The sequence below is a fragment of the Barbus barbus genome, assembly GCF_936440315.1.
Source record: "Barbus barbus genome assembly, chromosome: 28".
NCBI classification, from domain to species: Eukaryota; Metazoa; Chordata; class Actinopteri; order Cypriniformes; family Cyprinidae; genus Barbus; species Barbus barbus.
The window spans coordinates 26,074,108-26,088,341 of NC_136756.1; the positions used below are offsets into that span (position 1 = coordinate 26,074,108).

Genomic DNA, 14,234 nt, shown 5'->3' on the forward strand with positions numbered 1-14,234 from the left:
TATTTTTTTAAATAATACTCTAAAAAGTAAAGACATTTACAATGTTAGAAAAGCTTTCAAATAAATGCTGTTTTTTATCTTTATATGAATCGAAGAGAGAAAAACATTCTAATGGTTTCCACAAAAATATTAAGCAGCACAACTTTTTTCAACAGTGATAATGATAATAAATATTTTTTTGAGCAGTTTTTGTGTAAATGCACATACAGTACATGATCAGCATTAAACAGCCTGTGTAAATCATTTTAAATGCAGTCTATAGTATTGTATTTGACTGATGAAACTGGTTATTTTTAAATATTTGACAAAAACATTTAATAAGGTAATTATATTGTTTTAAAAATGACCCTTACAAAGGTTATAAATGCTCCAGGAAGTCTGTTCCAGGGAGAGAGGGTGGTTTGAATATGATCAGGGTCATTCTGGCCATTCATTCAGGGCTATAACTAGTAAAATACAACATTAGGCTGTGGAGGTATAGTCTCTTGGAAATGCAGAGAACAGGCTTTCTTCAGATTTCCTCGAGGCTTGCGTTGTCCTGTTTGCAGTTGGCTAAATTAAAATAAATATATATATATATATATATATATACATATACAGTCAGGTCCATAAATATTGGGACATCGACACAATTCTAACATTTTTGGCTCTATACACCACCACAATGGATTTCAAATGAAATGAGCTTTATTATTTCTTGTGTCCCGATATGAGATTTATGGAGAGTTGCCCGGACCGTGTGCATTATACGGACCGAAGTCAATTATTCCTTACATCACTCAAAATGTAATATATATTGGGAAAACATTGTAAATAACACAAGGGGGTGTTAACATTTCTAAAGTCAATCTCAAAAAGATCAAATATGAAATATTATGATATGACATAGGCCTACTACACTTGCAAACACACAAACACCATCAGTAACAACAGCAGAAGAACTCATCCACTGGTAAATCAGCCTGTGATTCACAGTTCAGGCAGAACCACAACAGTATGTCATTAGATCAGTCAGTTGTCTCACATATGGTCACTGGACTCACGCCCCTTAAGCAGCTTCATGTTTGTTGGCAATATAGCGAGCAGCTGATTATGGGAGGTATGGAGCAAGAGTCCAGCACTGTTGTCTTGGCATCCACATTATAGTGACCCGTAAACCTGACAGAGGTGGGACTCTCACAGCTGCTTCTTACACATACACACGTGCTGATGGCAAGCTACACTGAACATGATAGTGCCACTGAGGCACAACTGAGCATCAACAACAACTACATACACGTAATTACGATATGATTTTTTTGTGATTTATTTATTTACTTATAAAAAAAACTTATTACATAAAAACTAATAATATATATATATATATATATTTGTGTGTGTGTGTGTGTTTATACACACACACACATATATATTACTACCACACATATATATATATATATATATATATATATATATATATATATACATATACATATATATATATATATATATATATATATATATATATATATATGTATATGTATATGTATATATATATATATGACCCTGGAGCACAAAACCAGTCTTAAGTCTCTGGGGTATATTTGTAGCAATAGCCAAAAATACATTGTATGGGTCAGAATTATAGATTTTTCTTTTATGCCAAAAATCATTAGGATATTAAGTAAAGATCATGTTCCATGAAGATATTTTGTAAATTTATTACCGTAAATATATGAAAACTTGATTTTTGATTAGTAATATGCATTGCTAAGAACTTCATTTGAACAACTTTAAAGGAGATTTTCTCAATATTTAGGTAGTTTTTTTACACCCTCAGATTCCAAATAGTTGTATCTCTGTCAAATATTGTCCTGTCCTAACAAACCATACACCAATGATGTATAAATTCTTATATAATTATAGTATATAATTATTAAGTTATTATATATATATATATATATATATATATATATATATATATATATATATATATATATATATATATATATATATATATATCTCATTCAAATCATAGGGTTTATTCAAATCACAATCTCTAAATGTAAAAGTGGTAATCGTAATGCTTGCTTTAGCAAACATTAGTAATAAAAAATTAATAAAAGTAATCCAGTGTTGGCATCGTCTGTTTATGGTCAATATGGGTTTGTGGGTCATTGTCGGATTAATCACAGAAACGTCTTCATCAGAGATACATCACAGATTCAGCAGAATAACATTTGCTTAAGTGAGGAAGTGAATGGGAAATTAAATATAAACTTGCTCCAACATAGTGGAGAAAAGTTAATTTATATCTATTCATTAACCTGATTGATTATAAAGACTTGCATTAAATCAAGGTTTTGTTTAGGTCTTGTTTTTAATGAACTGACTATTCGTGGTCTCAAGAGGTTATCAGAGTGTGTGTGTGTGTGTGTGTGTGAGTGAGTGTGTGTGTGTGTTGAGCGTGGGGATGTGACACAGACAGAAACTGGTTTCTAGGTAGCTCTACAAACACTTCAATCATCTCTTTCAGCACAAAGCAACAATAAACTTCTTCAAGTGACGCTGCAGGCAAGTCAACTCAAACTTTGCTGGCAGATTTTGCCTGGAGTGACGGCATATAGACAGACGAGCTTAGATCACTTAAACCACAGCTGAAACACAAATGATTAAACAATATATGACTGCAATGACAGCTGCTCAGTGATCAATAAGCTTGCATAGAAAAGAAGACAGCTACAAATAAGCCTATTGATAAGCCTATCACCAGCTGATCAATATTTACAAAAGTTGGAAGTCTAACCGATCTATTCTTTTCTGTTTAAAGAAAAACCTTCAAGGAGGTTCACTAAAAACCAAACCACACAAAGGCTTTCTGTGTGAAAATCACCACCTTGAATGGTGAGCAAATGCTCATGTGCTGCTGCTCAAAATGGTCAGCAAAGTCCAAGTCCCTGAAGGTCTTGTTAGTGCTGTCCAACCAGTCCAACAGACACAACACATCGGGCCCGAGTGCCTAATAAATTAAATAATAATCCTGTTATCACATCCTCTTCCCTGAAGGGCTGGATTTTCAGTTTGGCATCCTAATGGTTTTCTACAGATGTATCCCGAGCTCATGTCATCAAACTTTGCAACATATCGATCATCTCTCTATATTACGGCCTATAAAATGTGATTTAAGTGAGAAGCAGCTGCAGTATAACACTCCTCTCATAAGGTGTGTTTAACTACACCACAAAATTATACATTATTAAAAACAAAGATCACACCAAGCTGTTATTATGACATAATGTCCTGATAAAACGTCATGAAATCCAACTGATTTGTCCCCATACAAAAAAAAACAAACAAAAAAATGTAGTGTGGTAATACCATGGTACTTGGCTATATACCACAATACTTCCAAAGTACCAAAAAAACTATAATTGGCTTGGTGCCATTCTAGAAATCTTACCTGGCTGTAACATTAAATGTTTAGTGCTGATCTGCTGAGTTTAAAGGGAAGTCAGTCTGACTGCAGTCATGCACCAGCTGTAAATGATCCTCATCAGAGCAGGTAAAACACCGGCAACTGCGTCGCTCAGCTGTCAGTAATGATATAATTCCGCTGACGAAGTTAAAACTGAAAAGTTGTGGAGTTTGAATGATAAAGCAGTAGTCCAATGCTGAGCCATTCAGACCCGGTGATTTTTCAGTGCAGTTTTTCGCTCTGAACTCAGCGCACTCCAGCGGACCGATCCAAACACACGCGCAGGGTAAGCCTTATGAATATTAATTACGTAACATGACGTCCGCCGGATACGTTGAACTGATTGGCTGAAAGGTGGGCTCTAGCGGGGCGAATGGATACTATTGTGGAATCCTACCATAATTTATGAATATTTAATAAGGTTACGTAACAGGACGCTCTAGGAGAGTTACCACGCAACAACTGAATAATAAAATTTATATTTATCAGGTAAGTTTTCTCTATGGTCAATTTATTTGCGCATATATAAACTTAAAGTTTCTTTTTATTTCTTTAAATTCATCTCCAGCTCTCGTCTCTGACCGACTGCACGGAAGCAGAGGTGTTTTGCTTGAATGCATTGCATTAAAATAATTAAATTCACTTTCTTTTAACTCATTAAATTGTCATTTTTAAAATGTATAATAATAAAAATAAATAATTATAAAAAATCATGCTATTTTGGATTAAATATTAAACTTCTGAAACACAGCATATTCAGCAGTTCATATTGCTGTTATTTAATAACTTATATTTAATAATAAATAAATTTTATAAAAATAACAGTACATATAAAAAAATTACTGTAATTATAGATATTTGTTAGTACTTTTTCACACCCGGTATGCTATTAAATTTCTCCAACACCGCTGTTGTGCTTTCCATTGAATATGTGTTTGAATTACTCTCGACTCTTGAGGTTTCAGAGATGTCTAAAAGAAAGTAGAGCAGCAGCCTCATGGTAATTTAGGTGCTGAAAACTGAGACTGTGTTTCGGCTACCTTCAGTTTCCCTAAGGGACAGAGCCGTGCCTTCATTTGCAAACCAATTGGCTTTAAAACAGGATTTCTATTCTCATGTAAAGGATGTCATCTACATGAAACAACAGTTTGATCCTTTAAGCTGCCCAGAGCTCATATTACACTGAAAAATGGCAATGAAAGGGTAAGTAATACACAATCATGTTATATATTGAAGAAAAAGAAACATCATTTTGTGAATATGTGTTTTCTTTATTTTTATTTTTGTTAAAAGTCCATTGACTATAAGCACCATTTGTTAAAAAGGCCCTTGTTACATAGCCTAACTGAGGAAACAGCCACAGCTCAACACGTCTGCTGTTAATGTTCCTGAACTGTGATTTTCACGAGTAAGTGACAAATGCAAAGCATCACCACACACTCAAAAATGAGTACAAGTAAACACTTTTAATGCCATATATTTTGTTTTTAGGCATTTGGGAAGACCCTGCTAGCATTGATCATTAATTAACATTTCATAAAAGGCTGTGTGAGTAGGTTTAATCCGTTAATTAGATGGTTTGATCTTAACCAGCTACTTTATTATACTTGACTCCCACCATATAATTAGACATGAAGTGAGGCAGGATTACAGATGACTCTGGTTCTAATGGTCAGTATGGTTAGCGAGAGCTTTTACGGAGCCGCTGTACAGGAGGAGAGCCTGTCGTCTGGGATTTACATCAGCTCTGCAGTTTAATTTGAGAGCGAGGATTTCAATGAAGGGAAGTTCAGCTGGAGATCAGAACAAAGTGCATCTCCTGCCCTTCCTGGAATTCTCCGCAAGAACATTCTCACAACGAGTCCCGCTGAAGGAGAGAGAGACTTAGAGAAACCCTGCTGGGACCAGACCCCTCTGCCTCTTCATCAATCACTCCACAGGACGGGACAACAGTCTCCTCCTAATGAGACTGACAATACCGCACCGGTGTCTGCGGTGTCATGGTTCCAGCTTTGTGCTTATCCAATTAACCATTACCAGAGGCTCCAATCAACATGACAATATACAGCCTGAAATTCTGAAACTAATGTAACATGTACAGTACACACTCTGGTAACACAGTGTGCCTGTTACACGTTAAATGTACAATAAATTATGCATAATTACATGCAAGTAACCCTAAGCCAAACCCTAACTCTAACCATATAGTTCATTAATATTACTCAGTACTTAAATGTAGAATTACACTGTAACAAGGACACCTTGAAATATGTAATCCATTTCTGTAAGCTTCCTCCTAATTATGAACAAATATGAATTTAAATTGCATATTGTCTGGTGGGAAAAATAACAAAAAACTATTGATGAGTCATCCTGCGCTCGGTGGATTATTCCAGTTTCCATCTAATAATCACTCCCATCTATTATTATTTTTAGTATCATTGATGTAGGATTTAAAATAATAGTCTTTATTATTATTTTGAATTTGTTTGTTTTTTCCATATTTTCCATTTCATGTTAAAATGTTGGTATTTTAGTGTGTTCTTGTCATTTTTATTGTTTTATTAGTATTTGTTTTTTTAATGTCCATAGTTTTTAAAAGTTTTTATTAACTTTAATTTCCATTTTTATATATATTTTTTTTATATAAAAATATATTTAATATTTCTATTTGATTTTATAATTTATATAATATAATAAATATTTGTATAAATTATAAAATCAATTATTTAAAAATAAAATCAATTATTTTATTCTAAAAAGATGTCCTTTACATAACTTGACAGCTCAAAACGTTTTGCTTTTGAAAGCATTTTATCAAAAATATGAGCAGATTTCTGCCCAAAAAAAATCCTCTGAAATAGTTTTTAACCAATCCTGAAAAAAAGAAAAATTATAAGTAGATTACTTGGATACATACAGTACACTAAAGTGGTATCTAGCAAATCTCAACTGCTTGATTGTCTATATCGTCACAAAATGTAAACTAGTGATTTATAATACACATTGTCTCAAAGCAGCTTTATGAAAAAAGTACAATGTTAATGTTTACGCAGTTATATTTAGTAGAGTCCACTGATAAAATAGTAATGCATTTATTTTCTAAATGTAGCCACAGCCTCAGCGTTTACACTGCAATATCTGTGTTAGCACATTAAAATGGGGTTAAATGTATTTTCACATTGAAATTCTTAAAATAAAGTCCTCTGTTTAAGAATAGATTGAGTATTTGTTAAGTAGATCACTGGACTTTTATCTGCTGTGCTGTGACCACACAGATAAACCCAGCGCGAAGCTGTGGATTAGTGTAGAGGAGCATTTAGAGTTTGGATCTGAGGTTTTTTCCCCCGGATTACTCCTGGAGAGGTTTTAGAAAAGAAAGATGGAGAGAGGAGTGAGTCAACTGGCGTGAAACTAAAAGAGCAGCATTAAATATGTCAGAATCAGCTGTTACCCCAAGATCTCCCTCCTACGATGCCTGGCTGCTGTGGAGCTATTGTCTTAGACTCCGTAAATCTCCTGCATTCCTATGAAAACTCAGACATCAAGGAGGTGTGAGTGCGTTTGTTTAAATCTGCTAAAAAATGCAGCAGGAAAACACACCTTTATATTTAGTCTGTTCTTTGTGTAGCAGTATATGAATAATTAAAGTCCTTTACACATCATTACGATTTGTGATTTCGATGTTATAATAAGCAGTTCGGCTCACAGGCCTTGAAACATGGTTTGTTTCATCCCATGCCAACGCTTAAGGAGTCCCACTGAAAATCCGTCTCAGTCCATTTCTTTCGGTGAATGGATGGACACCAAGTCATCAATCTGTGGCAGAGTCGACATCCTTCTTTGAGCACTGCTCTGTTTTATGTTGGGGTTCTTGAATGGGCAGCTGTTGGGTTTAAGGTCACTCCCCTTGGGCAGCATTTGTGGTCTTGGTTAATGACAAACACCTGTGAGTGGGGTGGAGCGCGTTTATGTCACGATTTGTTAAACAGATGGCAAACATCTCCCTTCGGCTGTCCCAGTCACCACAGCTCATGCAAGATTCTCTGTCCCTCATCTCTTCTTATGACGTACAAAATCTTTGATGTTTTCTTTTGAGGAATCTTCTCAATCTCAATTTTCAAGTCAAGTCAAATGTACTTATATAGCACTTTAACGCTCTCAGAAAAAAAGGTAAAAATGCTGCCACTAAACGGTGCTAAATTGCACAATGTACTAAGCATGGACCTTTAAGGTACTAATATGTACCGTCTAGGGATAAACATGCACAAATTTGCACACTTTGAAAAGATATCATAAAAGTAACAGCTTTTGTACCTTTTTTTCTGAAGAGTGCACAATATAGTTTTAAAGCAGCTTTACAGACAATCATGATATTAATGTTTATGATATCTTCATGCCTTATAGTCGCATTTAGCAGATTAGAGCTGGGTGATAATATATATATTTTTTCAACTAAAAAAAAGTGATCAACTAAAAAGCTAATAATGAGAGTCTAACTGTAAACTGGAGACGAGCATTATTACATTTCTGAGCAATCTTAGAAACATTGCCCCCTGGTGGATAAAAATGCATAGCAACACCCTGGCAACCACCTGCAACTCCTTAGCATTATTTCCACAGATGACATAAATGCAAAACCCACTCATTTTTACAATTCTGTACACATCCTGCACAAGGAACTCTGCATTATACCAGATCAATACAGATCTATTAAATCTGTGAACTTCTTCCCTATACTGTGTGTTGTGTCTATACACAACGACAGAGTGAAAAGTCTGTTGTCTATCTATTCTATGAGAGAAAAGAGTTTCAGAGAGTGTGGTGTTGCAGATGTACATGCCCTCAACAGGACGCCACTCCACACAGGATGACAGACAAGCATACAGTCATGTGAACATCCCTGGGCAACACTTCCTCTACTTCCTCTTAAAGTCATGAATCACTTGATGAACTGCCTGTCCTGCGACAAAACATATACATACATTCATCCAAGCCCATAAATGACAAGTATGAGTGTCCACAGTATAGTATCCGTTCTGATATATAACAGACAGCAAGGAAAAATACATCATATAAATATATAAATGCATATAAAATGCAAATTATTATATAAATGCAAATAATTATACAAATATTTAATAATATAAATGGCTAATAATATAAAATAACAACATATAAAAATATATGAATTGTGTGTATATAGAATGCAAATTAGTATATAAATGCAAATAATTCTACAAATATACAGCATAAAAATATAAACGTATAATTATATTTTATAATTAATTATAAAAATATAAAATGTAAGAAAGGAATATATACATACAGCATAATGTATAATTAATTATAAAATATAAAATTACAAAAATTGCAACTAAACAACATATAAGCATTAATAATTAAAATTATTTAGTATTATGCTTATTAAACTACCACTCAAACTATTCAAGTTACTCTAAAACTAGTACTTTGCATATTATTGGTTCATGAGAATTTAGAAAGAGATGGCTGTAAGTTAATTTTCCTATTCAGTTTATGAATATTAATTTTGAATATTGTTGGACCGACACAATCTTGTCAAAATCACAACTTCCCAAAATCTAGGTCATAAGCCAAACTAGTTGAGAACCACTGCTACAGACAATTTCTGCTCTAGCACAATAGAAACTTTAGTCTGTGTCCACAGTGAGACTGTTTGCATATATTAATTTCCTCTGATTAAAGCTTCTGTCAGCACCACAGCAGTCTCAGCCACAGACTATTTTTCATCTAAGTGTTTTGATTATTATTTCATGCAGTGCCCCACTGCCCTGGAAGAATTTCTCGCTCTGGCTCTCGGTGGTTGAGCGTGCGTTCCCGCCAGGAGCCGGCGTAGACTTGCGAGCAGAGCTTCAAACAGCATGCGTTCCCCTCTTCGCTCCGCTTTGATTCTGAACGGGAGGGGCACGAGTTGCCAAGCAGAAAAATCCAAACAGCGTGTCCTCCGCTCACCCTCCTCCTCCACCACCCGCTGCTGCAGTGCCAACTTATCAAGCTCACATCTCCAGACTACATAACACATCATCATCACACAGTATTAAGGCCAACTACAACGATAAAGGTAATGTTTTAAAAAGCGTTCTGAATTCAAAAGAATATCAGAGTCCACATCACAACTATAAAGGTGCAGTCATATGCGAAATTCTGTCGGTGTCCTGACATTTGATCCTATCCATCAGATTGTCCTACCAGTGCTTACTGCGCACGCGCACATCAATATTGCATACATTTTCTCACGGTGAACAACAATTACTGTATGTGCATTACTGTAAGGCGTAGGTTTAGGGTTGGGGTAGGTGTAGTCGTTAATAAAACACAATCTACTAGGTAGAACAATTTATTTATTGTTGGTTTCCGGCCATAACTGTATCCCTTCTAGCCACAACTACGAATAACACAAAATTACTGTAATACAAATAACTGTACTGCAGCTGCCTACTGTTTTAATGGGAGGTAGCACAATCTGGCAGGGTCGCACAAATCAAAAGAGCACTGGTAAAATCCAGGCATTCCAACAGGAACGCGCAAGTTAACGTCAGGGGAAAAAGTTGACAAAGACCAAGTTGGTCAAATGAATTTGCCCTGCAGACAAATAGAAATCAGATTTGAAAGTGATTTCTGTGTGAACCAGAGGTCGCGTTAACCGGAAATTCTCTGTCATTGATGGAATTTTTTTTAGCAGTGGCGGAAAAATCTGAAGGCCATCCGTCACTTTGGCAGATTACACTAAGGGTGATCTATTGTAATTTATAACTGTAACTCCTAGGCATGTCCAGTTGGTGGCGAGTGTGCTCCAGTGAGGCAGCAGAGCGCGCGATCATCTCCAGAACAAAAATAAAAGTCTTTTGCTATGCCTTTGATTACGCACAGGCGAATATTAGTAAAGCGAATCGCTTGATCTGAGGTGTCTGCAGCTAAATGATGGCCAAAATTAAAGTCTAACGCAACCTCTGGTGTGAACTGTGCTTCATGTATCTCTACGCCATTGACAGTGAGAGACTTATTTTTGCACGGAAAATTTCACTAACGTGACAATGTCCAATCAGCAAACACAAATTTAGCCTAGATATTTTTGATGAAATCCAAGAGCTCTATGACCTTCCATAGACAGCAAGGGTACTACCACGGTCAAGGTACAGAAATGCAGTAAGGAAATTGGTTAAACCGTAATTTGACAAAGCTTCTGACGTAAAACATAAATGCGTTGCACCTTGTTTACATGCAGAGGAAAGCACGCGCATCGTAGTACTCTCCATAATGGTGGAAGATGGTAACTCGCTGGAGAAGAATTGTTGAATAAAGTCATTATTTTAGTTTTTTTGCACACACAAAGTATTCTCATGGCATTATAAAATTATGGTTGAACCACTGATGTCCCATGGCCCATTTTAACAATGTCCTTAGTACGTTTCTGTGCCTTGATCGTGGTAGTACCCTTGCTGTCTATGGAGGGTCAGAGAGCTCTCGGATTTCATCAAAACTATTTTAATTTGTGTTCACGAAGTTGAACAAAGGTCTTATGGGTTTGGAACGACATGAGGGTGAGTAATTAATGACAGTATTTACAATATCTTGAGCATTTAAAGCAACAGGCAACATTACTGGAGTACACACTTGCAACAAACAGATGCTTTGCTTTGGCATGGAGGCTAGTAGTTATTGTTATTGTTATCTTAATAGTTACAGTACTTGTGCCTAATGCTTGGATTCAACCAGCACCAGGCTTCAAAATGGTAATCAGGGGGTGTTTCAATAGCATCTGGCTTTCATGAGTCGCCTCTGTTAGCAGAGAGAGATGTTAGTAATGTTATATGTCTCTTATGCTTATGGTTATACTTTGATGAGATGAAATGGCCAAACGCACCTGCTTTAATCCCAGTCTGCTTGTGTTTGTGTGCTTCAGAGAAGCTGAACAGCTGCGGCTCATGAGGGAGGCTGAGATAACCACTGAAAAATAACCCAAATACTTCACTGCTCTTTTAACTTGTCAAGACGTGTTGTTCCCACAGTCTTCAGAAAACCTCTCTGGGCAGCAGCGGGGGAATGCAGGTCATATGGCTTCATATCAACAGCACTGATGATTATAAGAATAACAAAGATATCAGCCAACAAAACCAAAGGCAGCAAGGTAAAGTAACAACAAATCCAATTAAAGGCTTGTTTTGTGGTATAATATTAGAGGAAATGCATTAATATATGATACCTACAAGCATTAAACGAGCATTGGATTTGTGGTTTGACATCAATGAGTCTAAAACAGAATGGTTTATGTAATTGAATGATTTGAATTAAAAAAATCACAGTAAGCAATATTGCCAGGTTGTCTGTGATGCTTCATCACTAGAGGGTGTCCAAAACACAAGGCAGGACAGATTTTGATAATGGAGTGTAAAGCTTTTTACACTGTGATGGATCCATGGAATATCATGCCTGCCGAGAATGGACAGATTACAGTATATAAGCACCCTCCTGAAATACAGACACAATAAACTACAGCCAAAGAGTGCTGCAGTGCAGTAAAAAGCTCTAGGTAGGTCACAGCATAGAAAATGGAGGAAAAGAAATTATATATAATTTGCATAAATATACATACAAAAAATATGTATATTATAAAATTGCATCATTATAAAATACCATATCACTATAGGGTTATTAATATTATAATATTTTCAGAATATTCTCTCACTAAAAAGTGAGTTTTTACTGTACTCCAGAGCTGATGAACATGAAACAAATGAGTAAAAACGACTGCAATATATGATAATTTTGAATTATTTTTTAAACAATGTTAGGATATTATGACCCAAATATAATATAATATTATCAAGTTGCTGCTCATTTCCACCCCTAATATTTGCGGTATAGTCTAAAATATGTATGTGAAATCTTATTTATTGTTTTGATGCACCTGAGTGAAAAATGTCCAGAGTGCCCAATCAAGTCAAATGTGTTTGTTTGCAAATGCAAGTGCAAGCATGCCCTCTCTGGCAAGGAGCAGCATTACAACAACCTGCCTGCAGCACTTCATAGAGGTGTGAACAATCCTAAAACCAGAACACAGGTCAGAAGGGCGTTTTAAAAATAGATCACCACCTGGCTTCACTCTAACACTAATTCACACAGCAACAACAAATCTCCACAGTCTACACAACATGTGCCAAGAGAAATTAATTGCATATAATTAATCTTTTACAGCAACACGCTGCAGCAAGAGAAAAGAACTTAATTAATTTGTCATCATTATTTAAGGTAAGTATGATTTATATGCAGGAAAACAAGAGCAATTCATAACAGATATTCACAATAACATAAAAATGGATAATCCGTTTACATGAAAATATTATCTACCCGCAAAGATGAGCCCCACTAACAAAACAAACCATTGCTTTGAGAAAAAACATTTGATGTGCAGATATGGAAAATATTAAGCTGGAGAGCAAACTGTCAGTGAGTTTAGTTAATAGTTGGGTGTAGAATCTGTTAAAAATAACTAAATTTAAATAAAAAATTAGATGAATTAAAAAAAAAAAAAAATTAATATAAAAATTAAACACATATATATAATATTTTCATGTAAATGGATCATCTTTCTATTATTTGTAGGAATTGCTTGTTTTCCTCCATCAAACTTAACTTAAAATATGATGACAAATTAATTCATATATATATATATATATATATATATATATATATATATATGTGTGTGTGTGTGAGTGTGTGTGTGTGTGTGTGGGTGTGTGGGATATGTAAACTGCCCAAGTATTCAGCATTGAAATGCTCAATATGGGCAATAATGTAGAGTTCCAGTAAGGTAACATTGTATATAATATAGAATTTATATTAAATAGAAATATATTTAAATAATAATAATAATAACACAAATAATAATTGCATATATATATATATATATACACTTGCACTACATATATGATATGTAAATTGCACAAGTATTCAGCACTGAAATGTTCATGTGTGCAATATTAGGTTCAGCTTAGGTCACCCTGAAGAATATTCGTCCAACCTTTCGAACACAAACCGAGGACTCAAGGACAGGATTGTGTAAGTCAGAGCACGTGATGAAGACATAACTGCATCTCTTTGTATCTGGAGGCCCAGGGACATTTCCTGCGCTCTGTTTGCTTTTGTTTTACACTTTCCATTTTCTGAGTGCTTTATAACTGCGCTCATTCCTTCTCCAGCAGGCAGCCTGTCCTTGACACCACTGCACCACATTTGTGAGGTTTTCTTGCCCCGCTACAGTCACACCCACCCTCCTGCTCGTTCACTGGTTCGCTCCTCCATGAGGCAGCCAACGGCAAGTTAGGAAACATCTTTAAAATGTGCATGCTGGAGTAGGTTTTAATGCCTTGTAGCCAGTCTCTCTGTCTGCCTCTCTAGGTGTTTGCTTTATAATATGACCTACATTTTTCTGCTCGAGTGAAGCTTAGAGATCCGTCACAGTTCGACATCACAGTGCCGTGATGCTAAACTGCACAATGAGCAGGAGCAACACATTGAGCTGAGAGCGAATGGGAGTCTAACCGCTGCATGGCAACAACACGAAAAATCCCCTACTAAAAATAGTGGCATATCGCAGGCTGGCAGCTCTGACTGCGCAGCCAATAACCTTTCACCCCTGAGGTGCTGGCACAGGGAGGGCGGATCTAGGCCGTCACCATCATGTTTGGGTGACTGACTCTCATCCAGATGTCTGCACTGAACCGGTGGGGTCAAATTC

At 35.8% G+C, this 14,234-nt stretch overlaps 1 protein-coding gene across 2 annotated transcripts in view; it reads right to left on the reverse strand.

The window, feature by feature from the left end:
- Positions 1-14,234, reverse strand: part of LOC306848596 (coiled-coil domain-containing protein 120-like) — a 50,331-nt gene that overhangs the window by 25,333 nt on the left and 10,764 nt on the right. The window contains exon 1 of one of the 2 annotated variants that reach the window (XM_079383238.1): positions 3,440-3,724. The exons of the other annotated variant lie outside the window; for it this stretch is intronic. The gene's annotated coding sequence lies outside the window, so the exon portion shown is untranslated. Of the gene's footprint in view, positions 1-3,439; positions 3,725-14,234 lie in introns of those variants that run through there. 2 annotated transcript variants of the gene reach the window in all.